Genomic DNA, 14,884 nt, shown 5'->3' with positions numbered 1-14,884 from the left:
GCAAAAACTCCATTGTGGAGAAAATAATAGCTCAGCAGCTTTTTTCATTACAAAATGACTTTTCATTGTGAAAAACAAAGACATATTTAAAGAGTACTGGCTGTACACTCCTGTGGCCAGAATGGCCTTCTAGCTTAATTGTTGGTATGCTGACTTATCAGCATATGTAAACACAGACAATTCTACATAAAATGGAAGCGGTACAAAAGACAAATATGACTTCAACATGGCTAAACTACTTTTCAAATATATATATCCCTTACAATTAAAGTAATTGAATCAAAAATTACCCTAGACTGTGATCGCAAGAGGGAAACAAATCAAACACAGTGATTTCTTTCATTTAGTCATATTACAGTGTCTGGTGTGGATCCAGGTGACTTTTCCTTCAAGTTTTGCAAAACTGTACATAAAATAGATGCTGTATTGAGTCTCCAAACATTTCCTTATACATAAATGTCTCTCAACAATCCACAAGTCAACTGGCTTTAGTTTTAGATCCTTCCAAACTTTTAGGATCTGGAATTGGGGAGAAAACACATAAATGAGTTTGTCAAAAACCTTAAAAAATCAGCAACATTCTCTGTGAGATCCGAATGGAGGACTTCAGCTGCTGAGACAAAATATAAGCAAGTGAGTAACACACTCCCACACCAAATCCCATAGGGAAAGAGTCCAACATCCCCCTGTGGGTTTGATAAAATATAATAAAAAATTCAGGCAAAAGTTTTCTATTTTTTTTACTCTACTTTGTCCGCTACATTGTAGACAGTAGGGGGTGTAAAAATAAAACCTCAAAACTTCTAATAAGGACTCTCCTATAAAAATGATTTCCTCTGTTATGCCGCGTACACACGAGCGGACTGTATCGCGTACTTAGTCCGTCATACAATCCGAAGGACAGTCCGTCATACTTTCCACTGAACGGACTTGACCACACACGGATACCCAAACAGTCCGACGAAAGCTTGCGCGATGACGTACAGCACGTACGACGGGACTAGAAATAGGAAGTCCAAGACACAGCAAAGCACCCTTTGGGCTCCTTCTGCTGACTTTGCGTTAGTAGAAGTTTGGTTAGAGACGATTCGCGCTTTTCAGACTTCAGCTTAATTTGTCCGTTTTCTGCGGCGCAGTCTACCTGTGAGGTTTGTATCTGTCTTTCGGTACGCGTGGATCAGTTGGTACCTGTTGTTAGGCGCTTCTGGTCCGCTCGTTTCTGGGTTTCAGGTCGTTCTTCATAGGTCTGGCTGTTCTTCAGTGCGTTCAGTTAAGCTTGTTTGTCCAGCCGACCGTTTCAAATGGAGAGTGGACGTACTCGGGAACGAGTTCGTGCTATATGGGGGCTTGGTGTTGGGGTTAATACTTTGACCCGAGCCCAGTCTGTGAACAGGGTGAGGAGGAGTTCATGGACAAAGAATTGGTTGCGCCAGCGCGACCAATTCTCGCATATGCCTTTACTCCGTGAGATCCGTGAGAATAATCCTGATGATTTCAGGAATTATCTCAGGATGACGGACCCCGTTTTTCACCGTCTGCTGGCTTTGCTGACCCCTTATATCAGCAGGCAGGATACCTGCATGCGGCAAGCCATCACTCCGGAGCAGAGGCTCGTCGCCACGTTGCGCTACTTGGCGACAGGGAGAAGCCTTCAGGACCTCAAGTTCTCTACAGGCATCTCCCCCCAGGCTCTGGGGATCATTATTCCAGAGACCTGTTCTGCCATTATTCGGGTCCTGCAGAAGGAATATATGAAGGTAAGTTTGTTCTTTTAATATTGCATTATATGCATTGTATGTTTGTATTAATTTCATCATGACTTTTAATACCCATGACAGGAATATGCTGTGAATGTCCCCTTTATATGAATGCATGCAATTGTTTTTTTGATGTGTGTTTTTTTTTTTTGTGTCATTTTTTTTATAGCTTTTACCCTTTTGTGTCCCACGTGCATATTTGCTTTCACTAACGTCCCCAGCATGCAATCCTGGGCCCCTATACACCCACAGCCGAGACTGTTTTTCTCTAATTCATATTGTCAGCTCCATTGTACTGTTTTACTGCCCCCCACCCTTTGTATACTCTTTGTATACACCCTTTGTGTATATATATATATATATATATATATATATATATATATAGGGATTGTATACTCATTAATTAGGCCCCCACCCCACTCAAATTGGTTGCAGGGATTGTATACTCATTAATTAGGCCCCCACCCCACTCAGATTGGTTGCAGGGATTGTATACTCATTAATTAGGCCCCCACCCCACTCAAATTGGTTGCAGGGATTGTATACTCATTAATTAGGCCCCCACCCCACTCAAATTGGTTGCAGGGATTGTATACTCATTAATTAGGCCCCCACCCCACTCAGATTGGTTGCAGGGATTGTATACTCATTAATTAGGCCCCCACCCCACTCAAATTGGTTGCAGGGATTGTATACTCATTAATTAGGCCCCCACCCCACTCAAATTGGTTGCAGGGATTGTATACTCATTAATTAGGCCCCCACCCCACTCAAATTGGTTGCAGGGATTGTATACTCATTAATTAGGCCCCCACCCCACTCACCCACCTAACTTATGTCCCCTGGTCCATCAGAGGGCTGAGTAATCTGTGAATTGGGCCGTCTATTTTTTTTTTTTTTGCAGAAAAACATTTTCAATATTTCTGTTTAACTGTTGTTCCAAAATGTTTTTGAGTTTTATTTGTTATGAATTGTTTTGATTTAATGACTCATTTTTTTTTTTTTCCTGTGTTTGACTCCCCAGTTTCCTTCCACGCCACAGGAATGGCAGACTGTGGTTTCCCAGTTCGCTGCCCGTTGGGACTTTCCCAACTGTGGAGGGGCGATCGACGGGAAACATGTGCGGATTGTGCCCCCACCCCATTCGGGGTCCTACTATTGGAATTATAAGGGGTTCCATAGTGTGGTGTTAATGGCGGTGGTGTCAGCACAATATGACTTTCTGTATGTGGATGTGGGGAAGAACGGCCGGATGTCTGATGGAGGAGTGTTTAGGCAGACCGAGTTCTGCCACCGTCTCATCACTTGTGACCTGGACTTGCCACCAGATGCTGATAATGTGGAGGGTCTACCTTTTGTTTTTATCGCTGATGAAGCGTTCGGTCTGAGTGACCATTTGATGAAGCCCTTCCCCCAAAGGACCCTCACCCTGGAGAGGAGGGTTTTTAATTACCGGCTGGCCAGAGCAAGAAGGGTTGTGGAGAATGCCTTTGGTATTATGGCCAGCCGGTTCCGTCTGTTTTTGACAGCAATAAACTTGGCAGAGTACAAACTGAACTATGTCATTCTCTGCTGCTGCATTTTGCACAACTTTTTAAGAAAACTTTCTGGAACCCATTACCTGCAGCCAATTGGGCCTGAGGCCGGACTAATGCCAGAACTCACAGGGCTGGATCATGCCCATCCTGGCTTAGCCCCCCAAACAGCACGTGAGGTGCGTGACCAGTATGTCACCTATTTTAATGGTAGGGGGGCTATTCCAATGCCAGCTGACCAATAAATATTTCCTTTTGTTTAAATATGTATTGTCTGATCAAATTTTTAAGTTTGGTTCTTGTTTGCTTTTCTAGGTGGTTGTCTCCTACATTCTCCTAATTCAGGGATATGCAATTGGCCGACCTCCAGCTGGTGCAAAACTACAAGTCAATCATGCCTCTGGGTCTCATGCTTGTGGCTGTCAGTCTTGCTATGCTTCATGGGACTTGTAGTTCTGCAACAGCTGGATTTCCACTAATTGCATATTTCTGTCCTAGTGCATTTGTATAGCAAAGTGGTTTTTGCCAATAGTAAATAAGGCCCTTTGTGACAGAAAACACAAAATGACTTCCCAAACTGGTATTGAGTATTGAAAGAAGTAGACACACACACACACATCTTTTTTTTTTAATTTTTAATAGTGCACATTCCAACAAGTGCCTCTTTTTTTGGTATTTTTCTTTTTGTTTTGTTTTGTTTTGGTAAACAATTTTTTTTGTAAACATATAAATATATATATATCTATATCTATATATATATATAGATATATATATATATAATAAAATAAAAAAATAAATAAAATCTAATTTTTAACTATTTACAGAAAACAAGGGGTAAAGCCAAATTTTGAAGATGCACACCAAAAATTGGTAATGTCAACATGTGCTATCTACCATCATGAGTGATCAATGGACGTGTTTGGTGGGTGCAATCCCTTCCTCTCACATACTAGAATGAGGAAGGGTTTGCAAACACAAAATGCGTACATTGCGATCCTCTGATGGCACATAGCACATGTTGACACACCGTGTGCATCTTCAAAATTTGGCCTTTAAAAACAATGTTCTATAAACATTAAAAACTTTTTTACAAGGAAATGAAGAACATGATCTTTCGTTTTAGGGAAAAGGGGCTTAGATTCTCCCTAAAACATCGATCATGTTCTTCATTTCCTGCTTCATAGTGTCCAGTTCTCGTTGCATGTTTTGCATCTTGTTCTGCATTTGATCAATCTTGCCATTCCAGGCCATGATCTGACCAATCAGTCTCTGGGCACTGTCAGAGGAAAATGGCTCCGCGGCTTGTCCTTCCACAACCAGATCATCACCTAAAAACATGTGTAGATAAAAAATTTTGTTAAAATATACAGCCATTAATTGTTTACCTTAAGCTGGGTTGTCAGACACTCACTTTGTGGGGTGCGTATCTCCACCACCTCTTCCTCCTCCACATCTAGCCCTGGGCTGGGCTGCTCCAGCTCTGACACTGGGCTGGGCTGCTCCAGCTCTGACACGGGGCTGGGCTGCTCTAGCTCTGACACTGGGCTTGGGCTAACTGCCCAATCAGGCTGGTGAGGTCGGGGGGTCCTGGGCTGCTCCGCCTCTTGTCTGAGTCTTTGTTCCCCTATGAGAATGAAAAAACAAAAAAAGGTATACTTTTAAGCATAGTGATATTTGAGTTCAGAAATTGGAATATGAAACATTGGTTTGAAGTGGTGTACAATTATTAGCTGGTTGTTACAAGATCCTAGTTTAATACATCATTTAAATGACATTTTTTTAGTTAGGCTGTGTTCAGACTGCTGCGATGTGCGAACGCTGCAAATCTACTGTGATTTCACGCATCGCATGCCTCCCGGAGGCAGTTCACACTGCCCTATGTGACCTGCTGGGAGTGTCAGTGTAAAGTTTTATTGACACCTCCAAATTATTTCTCATATCACAGTGCAATCTTTAAACTCGGACAGGAATCGGACCACATGGTGTGAACACCCATGTGATCCGATTCTGCTGTGGACTAAAAAAAGGGCTATGTACAAGTTTGGGCCGGATGCGATGCGAATTCAGCCATACTATATGTATGGCTGAAATCGCATCACACAGAGATCACATGTGATTTGCACTGCAGTGCGGTGCAAATCACATTCAATCTCGTACATTGCAGCAATGTGAACCTAGCCTTTAACCAAACTGCGATACTTTATATCTTTTGTCCAAGTTTCACAGACGGACACACTCGAATCATCCCCTGGAGTACCTGTGTGTGATTATGTCAAAAAATGTTCAATGATGTCCCAAACTACACTAAATGATTCCCAGTCCAGATGTTGAACCAGCATTTTATCTATCTATCTATCTATCTATCTATCTATCTATCTATCTATCTATCTATCTATCTATCTATCTATCTATCTCTTTTTTTTAGTTAGACTACATTACATTGAATAAATTTATGAAACAGCTGCAGCTATAAAGACATGTACACAAAGATATCCTAAACTGAGTGTGACAATTCAGTTTATCATGAACAATACAAAAAAATGAATAACTAATTAAAATCTAATCCAACACCAGATAAATTTACACCATATACAAATTCACGCTATTTACGTCCACATATACGAACGAGCATATTCGCTCATTACATGAACTATTAACCACACAAACGATCAAATTCGCCAGATTTACAAATATATCGTATACACCTATACGAACGATTATGTCCGACCGTCACGATAAGCGCAGAGTACTCACTTTTTTTCAGTGCCTTTTTGATTCTCCTGTATTGGTCCGGCTCCCTGGATTTGATGTCGGACCATCGTTTCCGGAGCTGATCTTTGGCTCTTCGGACCCCAAATTTGCTCTCCAAAGTGCTCACAACTATCGTCATGATGCCATCTTTTCGGATATTGGGTTTGGGATACGGGCCATTTTCCCCATCGTAATCCTCCCTTCGGAGTATATCCACCATCTCCACCATCTCTTCAAAGGCCATGTTTGTGGCCTTAAACCTCTTCCTTGCTCCGGAAGCATGGGGTTCAGGGCTTTCCTCCGCGCTGCTAACTGAAAATCCGTCTGCCATCTTCATCTATTCAATCTCCCACAGCGGAACGAGGGTAAAAGGGGCGGGGAAATACGGTCACACGGAACGTCAGGGGCGGGCAACGTGGGCGACGCAGGTGGAGCTTGAACGCATGCGCTGTATATAAAGCGTTACCGCGAGGCCATACGTTTGTCCGAACGGAAGCAGCGAGTGATACACGCGACGGTAAGATGCTTATCTTTTTATTTTTAGGGTTTTAGGCCTGCGTTAGGAATGTATATAGTGGGATTTTACCTTGTGGATGGTTAGTTGATTTTAATGTGGGTTGGTGGTTGAGTGGGGTTGGTGTTTTGTGTGGTAGTGTGGGGGTGGGGGTGGGTGTGTGGGGGGGTAGTGTGTGTGGTAGTGTGTGTGGGGGTGGGGGTGGGTGTATGGGGGGGTGGGGTGGGTGTATGGGGGGGTAGTGTGTGTGTGGGGGGGGTAGTGTGTGTGGTAGTGTGTGTGTGTGTGGGGGTAGTGTGGGTGGGTGTAGTGTGGGTGTAGTGTGTGTCTCGCCTACATTGTCACAATATAAATAGTGTGCATTTGGTCTGACATTAGTATTTATGTTTTTTTTTTTTCAGAACTCAAAATGCAAAAGTACACTCCGGACCCCTTTAAGGAGGAGGCATTCCTCTCAACATTCATTGATATGTTTGAGATGCACAGGAGTCTGTGGGATTCCAAGCACCCACTATATTCAAGCCGTCCTGGCCGGAGGAAGACACTGGGGACAATTTTGAAGTTTGTGAAAACCCGACTCCCCCAGGCAGACCTTAAGTTTGTGAGCTCCAAAATTCAGGGCCTGCGTAACATGTATAGGCGGGAGCGCAACAAGATCCTAGAGTCACAAACATCAGGAGCAGCAGCAGATCAGATATATGTACCTAGGCTGTGGTATTACAACAGGCTGCGTTTTCTGGATGACACGTCAGAAGCCAGGCAGTCACTTTCCACTCTTCCGTCTACCCTTCCCTCCACCCTTCCCTCCACCTCAGGTGAGCCACCCCAGGAAGATCCAGACCCTTCCTTGCTGGACGAAGTTGATGCGCCCAGCTGGAGCCAGGTATATTTTAGTTTCTAAAGTTAGGATTGCTCAAATATTAATGATGTAAAGTTCAATGTTTGAATTGCTTCCAAATCTAGGATTTCATCACAAATTAAATTACATATAAGGATACAGTAGTTTCCACAAATGTGGCTAAAAGCTTGGTGAACTGATGGAAAAATGATGGTGTCAAAATGATAGCCTTTTGTATTTCAAGACAAATGTATTTGCAAGTGAGAACTGTAAAATTGTCAGTGATTGATGATTTCAAAATATAGACATATTTTATTTATTTATTTCTTTATTTTTTACACAGGATGAGCTCACCCAGGAGGAGGCCGGGACCAGTGGTATGGAGGAGGAGGCCGGGACCAGCCACACGCAGGAGCTAGCTGTGCCCAGCAGGAGTCGGACCGAAAGTCAGGTCCCTCCCCTCCGCCTAGCCAGCAAAAGGCCCAGGAGGATGACGCAGACAGAGGAGGAGTCATTGGCGCTTATATGTCAAGCCAGCCAATTGCTAAGTAAACCCCCCAATCCTGAAGAGGCCTACGCTACTTATTTGGCCAGCAAGTTGCTTGAAATGGAGAAGGGACAGCGCAACTTGTGCGAAGTGATTTTCTTCGACAGTATTCAGCGGGGTCTGAAGGGTGAGCTAACACCAACCACCAGACTGTACAACACAGACCCTACTGCTCCTCCTCCTCCTCCTCCTCCTACCACAAGTCCACCACCAGAGGCACAGCCTCCAGCGAAGCGTGGAGGGAAGGCTAGACGGAAGAGTCGGAAGTGACTGCCTGGCTTCAGTCTGCTCTGACAGAAGACGCAGGCTGTTGTAGTACCACAGTCTGGGGACATAGATGTCATCTGCTGCTGTTCCTGGTCTGTGGGATTCTAGGACCATGTTGTGCTCCCTATTTTCATGTTACACAGGATCTGAATTTTGGTGGCCACTGATTGATGTGTGCCTGGGGGACAAAAGGCTTCACAAACTTCAAAAGTGTCTCCAGTGTTGCCTCCCTCTTGATTTTGTTTTGTACAGACTAAAAATAAAGATTTATTATTTCCAAAAATATTGTAATTTTTTATTTTTTTTTGGCTTAAAAAAACAGAGTTGCAATCTTTAAACTCGGACAGGAATCGGACCACATGGTGTGAACATGTCGGACTATTAAAAATTAAATATTCAACCAAAATAATATCTGTAACTTTGTCTAATAGCAACTTTGCATAAAGCTACAGCTCTGATACATCGGAGTGAACCCTTGATTACTGGGTCCAGCTTGCATAAATATAACAATGGCTTGTTTTCTATCATGCTGTTTGTGTAAGAACTCCAGTTTCATGTTTCAAAAAGACAACTTTTTCCTGTCAATATTATAATAAATGATAAGAATACCCGGCAGTCAGAGATGTCCATAAATCCAAAATATTCTTCTACTTATACCCACTGCACTTACAAGGAAAAGGGGCACACCATTTCACAATCCACACATTCTGCTTTGGATTTCAAAAATAAAAATACATAAAAACAAAAGGACCAACAATATGTATGATGGACCAGAAAGCACTTGGCCATCAAAAACTATAAACCAACTGGCTGCAGGCAGCAGCTATCCTAACAGGATGTATGGACTTGATGTGATGGGTCTGTTATATTTACATTTTATTTATTATTACTCTCACATCATGGACCGTGCACCAAATTATTATCAGACTTTAAGATTTCATTTTTGTAGAAAAACTTCTTATGTATCCCATCCATCTTGGCTTTGTTAAACATTATGGCAGCTGTATTCACATTAACAACCTCATCTTAATCTTTTTTTCTTTCCACTCAATAAATGTAAAATTACAAAATTGTTATCTTAATCTAAACTAATTCCATTTTTACCAATCTCCCCATTAACCTTGATTTCATTTCCAACCAAAGGTTGTCTAAACCAGTTTCAATATATCTATATTTATTAATAAAATTGTTAAACTGATATTAGAAATGAATACTCATATGATAATTTCTTGTTCAATATTTTTATTAAAAAATTTTCATCAAAATAACAAAACAATGGAGAAATAAATATCCCAAACCGGGAGCCAACATAGCCCTTCAGTAGGGTTTATCAAAAACAAAATTTAGGAAGGTAACAGCGATGTTAATGTAACAACATATTTATAACATAACAATGCTAATTAATGCCCTGAAGGGTTGTGATAAACCATTGATCAGAGCAAATTAGTGACAATAAATTCTTTATTTGCTATAGAATAATAAGATTGAGCAGGGGTCGGCAGAGTATCAAAATCTGATTTTGTTCCAGAGGGAACAAGGGAGACACGCAAGCCACCCCAACTGGGATCTAGCTGTGAACTGTACGTGTCCCCCTGATCCCCCCTGAAATTTCTGTTCTGCCCTCCGCCCCCTCCCAATCAATTAAATAAATGTAATAACTGCCTAGGTGCATTACTCCAAGTGATGTAGTTAATAATAGATGACTATTGATCAAATGGCATGCAAAATAATGTTTTTATGATAAGTAAAAAGAGAAGAGAGTAATAGGAAAGGAAAGAAAAAAGAGAGAGAATAAGTGCATCTGTGATGTGATTATCAAAAAGGAGCGGAGGAGGAAACCAATTATTTGAATCAATCGTTGAGAGAAATTAAGGTAAGTGGCCCAGATATAGGGGAACCTTGACATAGCGAGCCCAAGGATCCCAAGTAGCTTCAAACTTGGGCACCCTGTCTAATAATTTTGCAGTGATTTGTTCTTGGGTCATAATCCAAGTGATTTTCCGCTTGGTGACTATCAAAGATAAATACTCATATGATAATTTCAATATCACACACTAATATATATGCACAGATAAATGTCCTTAAAGTGGGAGTCCGCCGGGACTCCGCGTTTTTTTTTTTTTTAAAAGCCAGCAGCTACAAATACTGCAGCTGCTGACTTTTAAAATAGTGACACTTACCTGTCCAGCGCGCCCGCGATGTCGGCACCCGAAGCCGATCTCTAGATCGTCACTCGGGTGCTGCCGCCGCCATCTTGGGTATGGGAATCAGGAAATGGAGCCTTTCGGCTTCATTTCCCGGTTCCCTACTGCGCATGCGCGAGTCGCGCTGCGCAATAAGGACGGTCCCCGCTGCCTCTGGGATCTGTGTGTTTCCCAGCAGGCAGCGGGGCACTTGCGGAAGGGGGCGGGCATTTGCGGAAAGGGGCGTAATCTACGCCCCTTTCCGCAGAGAGCTATCCCGGAAGTGGGTGCAGTTACCTGGATTATCCAGGTAACTGCACCCCCCTCCCCCCTGAAAGGTGCCAATTGTGGCTCCGGAGGGGGGGAGGATTCCGATGAGCGGAAGGTCCATTTTAGGGTGGACCTCCGCTTTAAAGGGGGACATATTACTTAATTTTACTCAATTTCTCTCTTTTTTTTTTTTTATGCACTGTTTCCACTATCACAGGATATTAAATTTGTGTAAGACACGGTTAATTTGTAACCTTCATTTTACCATGTTTGGAAAATAGATTCAAAAATAATTGTGATCACATTGTTTATCATTAGATTCGTTAACCCGGCACATTTTGTTTAAATGTTTTGTCTAAAAAACTGAAATTGGCATGGTGTCCTTGCAGCTTATCACCAATCTCTCATGTCAGCCACATTCTTTCAGGAGAGCACAAAGGAGGGGGTCACATCTGCGTACATGACACAAGCGGTAGAACTAAAGGTTCCAGCATTCACACACATACACCAATATCTCTCTAAAATCGCTTACATTTATCCCATTTGTACACACACATATCATTCTCTCACTTTCTTTTAATGCTTTTTAATACTTCTTTGCTTAAACTTCTGCTTTCTTTATTTTGTTCTGATATCCTTTGCATCCAATGTATTGTAATTCCATACTTCACATACTGTACCTTCTATGATCAGACGGGCAGCTATAGTGCTCATCCCATCTTCCCTCTCTGACAACATATAAAGCATTCTGTTTTAACTCTCATTACTGTTTCTTGACTTTACTAGTTATAATGCCTGACCCCAAATTCATCCCACAACTTAACATCAAAAAGTCCCTTTCTGTCTAGTGTTAATGTCACTCTTGATCCATCCTGCTCACATAAATAGCCGTTTCTCTAGCTGTATACTCTGCATGATTCTTTGTCCCTGTGGACTTTGGTGGTAACCCAGTTACCCTTTGTGGATCCCTGTCCACTTTAACCATTAATCTAGGGGCTCAGTATAGGCGGAACTGCACCTTCGGTTCATATATAGGGCTCCTCTTGCGCTGGGCATTTTTGAGGGTCTCTTACCCGTCATTTCCTTACTTAATTTAATGCCCATAATGACTGGCCAGTCTTCTCTACGTGTGCCTATACCCTTTTGCCTCTAATCTACTTTATCTAGCAGATGTACTACATATACCTGTGAACAGCACTATTCTTCCCTTTCTCTATAACACTCTGATGGACAGTAGACAGTGACAACATAACATATAACCACTAATCAGTACAGTTCGATTAGGGGAGTAAAATAGGTACCCTTTTTCCCGAAAATGCCTTACCAATCAAGGAAGTCTGATAACTCAAATGTAAGCAAAAAGCTTACCTCAGCCGGCTGATTATCAGAAATTCCCGGATCGTCTCAAGCTCCTCGTTTCGGATACTCAGGGTCACCTGATAACCCCACCTGGCTGGCTTCACCACCTGAAATTGATATTTTCATGATAGGCAACTCCTATCCTCATATTGATTAGTTGTTCCAAATTAATAACTACTGCAGTAGGGAACAAACACATAAGATACGCTCAGCATCTTTCCAAATAACCGTTCTCCTTTATTATGACGCATGTGAAGGTTTTTATACACATGATTACGTAGGTATCACATTAATATTACAACTGTACGTTTATAGTAACAAGGGGCGTTACATAGGCAGGGTAATTCTAATCAGGACTTGAAAGAATGCAAAACATGTACTGAAAACATTGTTAGTGCCGTGTGCACAGTGAGGGCATCGTGCAATACATATAAAATAGAATACAATTATATACAGAACCTACAAATTTCCATTACAATAACGTTATATTGTACGTTGTCTGTGGTTATGGTGGTAGCCTCATATAAGTGGAGGAGAGACATAATAGGGGGTACAGATCATTGCCATTTGATTTTTTTAGTGATGGCATGAGTTCTGATCATTTCTTTTTATAAATGGAACTACAGGCAGCCTGGTGTGCCCTTCAATCATTTACTCATCTCCTGAAAGAGGAGTGTGTCTTACTGAGAATGGACAACACCACAGCGGTCTCCTATGTAAAGAGCCAAGGGGGCACTCGGAGCTCCACACAGTCCTGGGCTCAGAAAAACCTGGCCAAGTCTTCAACTCCAGGGTTCAGAACATCCAAGCGGATTTCCTGTCTCGCACACACAGACAGACAACAACGAATGGTCTCTTCACACACAGACGTTGGAATGGATCCTGTCCTTGGGAGTTAATCTCAAAGTGGACCTATTTGCATCCTCCTGCAACTTCAAGATTGAGAAGTATTACACATGGGGCCATTGCAGTCAGGCCTTTGGGGTGGATGCCTTGACGGATCAATGGAGCTTCAACAGGGCGTACGCCTTATCCCTGCTCCTGATCATTTTACAGAGACTCCAGGCGGAAGTGATCAAGGTGGTGATGATTGCACTTTACTGGCCAAACAGGCCATGGTTTCCCCTTCTGATCCAGCTCAGGTTCCAGGATTCGGTGCCTCTTCCTCACAGGCCAGACCTTCTTTCTCAGGGGGCAGTCCTGCACCCTTGTCTGGAGATATTGAAACTGATGGTCTGGTTCTTGAGCGGGAGAAGTTGGAATCGTTTAGATGTGCTTCAAGACTAATTTCCACATTCAGGAGCTTGAAGAAAGTAAGCATGAATAAAATCTATGGGAGGATATGGCCCAAGTTCGTTGAGTTCTCATCCTCTACGGGCAGATCGTTCAAAAATTCAGGAGTCCAGGATATCCTCAGCTTCCTTTAATCCGGCCTAGATCTGTCTTTATCCATCAGCTCTCTCAGAATCCAAGACTCAGCCCTGTCAGCCTTCTCTGGGACATCATGGGCGACTTACCCTCTAATCAGGCAGTTTTTCCATGGGGCTACAAGACTCAGGCCCCAAAGAAGACAGAGGTTCCCCAAATGGAATCTTCCTTTTGTTCTGGACTTTATATCTAGCCTCAGTACCTCAGGGTCTGTTCCCCTTTCTGTTAAAGACCTTTCTGCAAGGGCCGGCTTTCTAGTTGCCAACATGTTGGCCAAAAGAGTTTATGAGATTGGGTCTATGGGTCACGAAGTCCCCCTTCCTGACTTCTCGGACTGGGTGGTCCTCATCCCTATGCTCGGCTCAAACCCGAAAGTTACTTCAGTGTTCCATGAGAACCAGGAAATTGTCCTACCTATATTCAAGACTCCAGGGTCCTCTGTAGTTCACCCTCTGGATGTGGGTGAAATACTGAAGGAATACCTGCAAGTTACTTCCTCCTGTAGACGCTCCAACTATCTGTTCATCTTGCACTCTGGCAGTAACAGAGGGAAGCGAGCTTCTTCTAGAACAATTGTGGTCTGGATCGTGCAGTCCACCCAGTAAGCTTAAAGGGGTTGTAAAGGTTCGTTTTTTATTTTCTAAATAGGTTCCTACAAGCTAGTGCATTGTTGGTTCACTTACCTTTTCCTTTGATTTCCCTTATAAATGTTTTTTTTCTTTGTTTTCTTTGTCTGAATTTCTCACTTCCTGTTCCTCCTCAGTAAGCTGTTCAGTAAGCTGTTCTGGCTGACTAACCACCAGCTCGGATGATGGTGAGAAGTTTACCGAGGAGAAACAGGAAGTGAGATATTCAGATAAAGAAAAAAAACATTTAGAAGGGAAATCGAAGGAAAAGGTAAGTGAACCAACAATGCACTAGCTTAGAGGAACCTATGTAGAAAATAATAAACGAACCTTTACAATCCCTTTAAAAAGCTAAGGGCTTGGCTCCTCTGGAGGCGGTGACAGCACCTTCCACCAGGGGTATGTCAGCTTCGTGGGCAGCAGCCTGGTATGTGGCTCCAGATGTCATCTGTAAAGCGGCCTCTTGGGCCTCCATTAATACCTTTATGTCACCTTATTGCATAGAGCGTGCGTCTCTGTCTTCTGTGAGCTTTGGTTTAAGAGCCCTGTCAGTTGATGGGTCAAATAAAATTTCTTTTTGATCAGCATACCCACCCGTGTGGACTGGCTGGTTATTTCTCACATGTAGACTGCCATGGAGTCTGTCAGGAAAACGAAAAATTTATTATCAAATACTTACCGTCATTTTCCTTTCCCGATGGACTCCATGGCAGACAGAGTTCTCACCCATTTGGTCAAGAGTTGGCTTGTAATGGAACGCAGTCTCTAGTGGTGAGCTCAAATTTATGGGAGTAGGAGTCCTATAGCAT

Source organism: Lithobates pipiens, unplaced genomic scaffold (genome assembly GCF_037356315.1).
Source record: "Lithobates pipiens isolate NorthernLeopardFrog02 unplaced genomic scaffold, aLitPip1_a1.2 Scaffold_19, whole genome shotgun sequence".
Classification (NCBI taxonomy): Eukaryota; Metazoa; Chordata; class Amphibia; order Anura; family Ranidae; genus Lithobates; species Lithobates pipiens.
Note: the sequence above shows the minus strand (reverse complement) of the source record.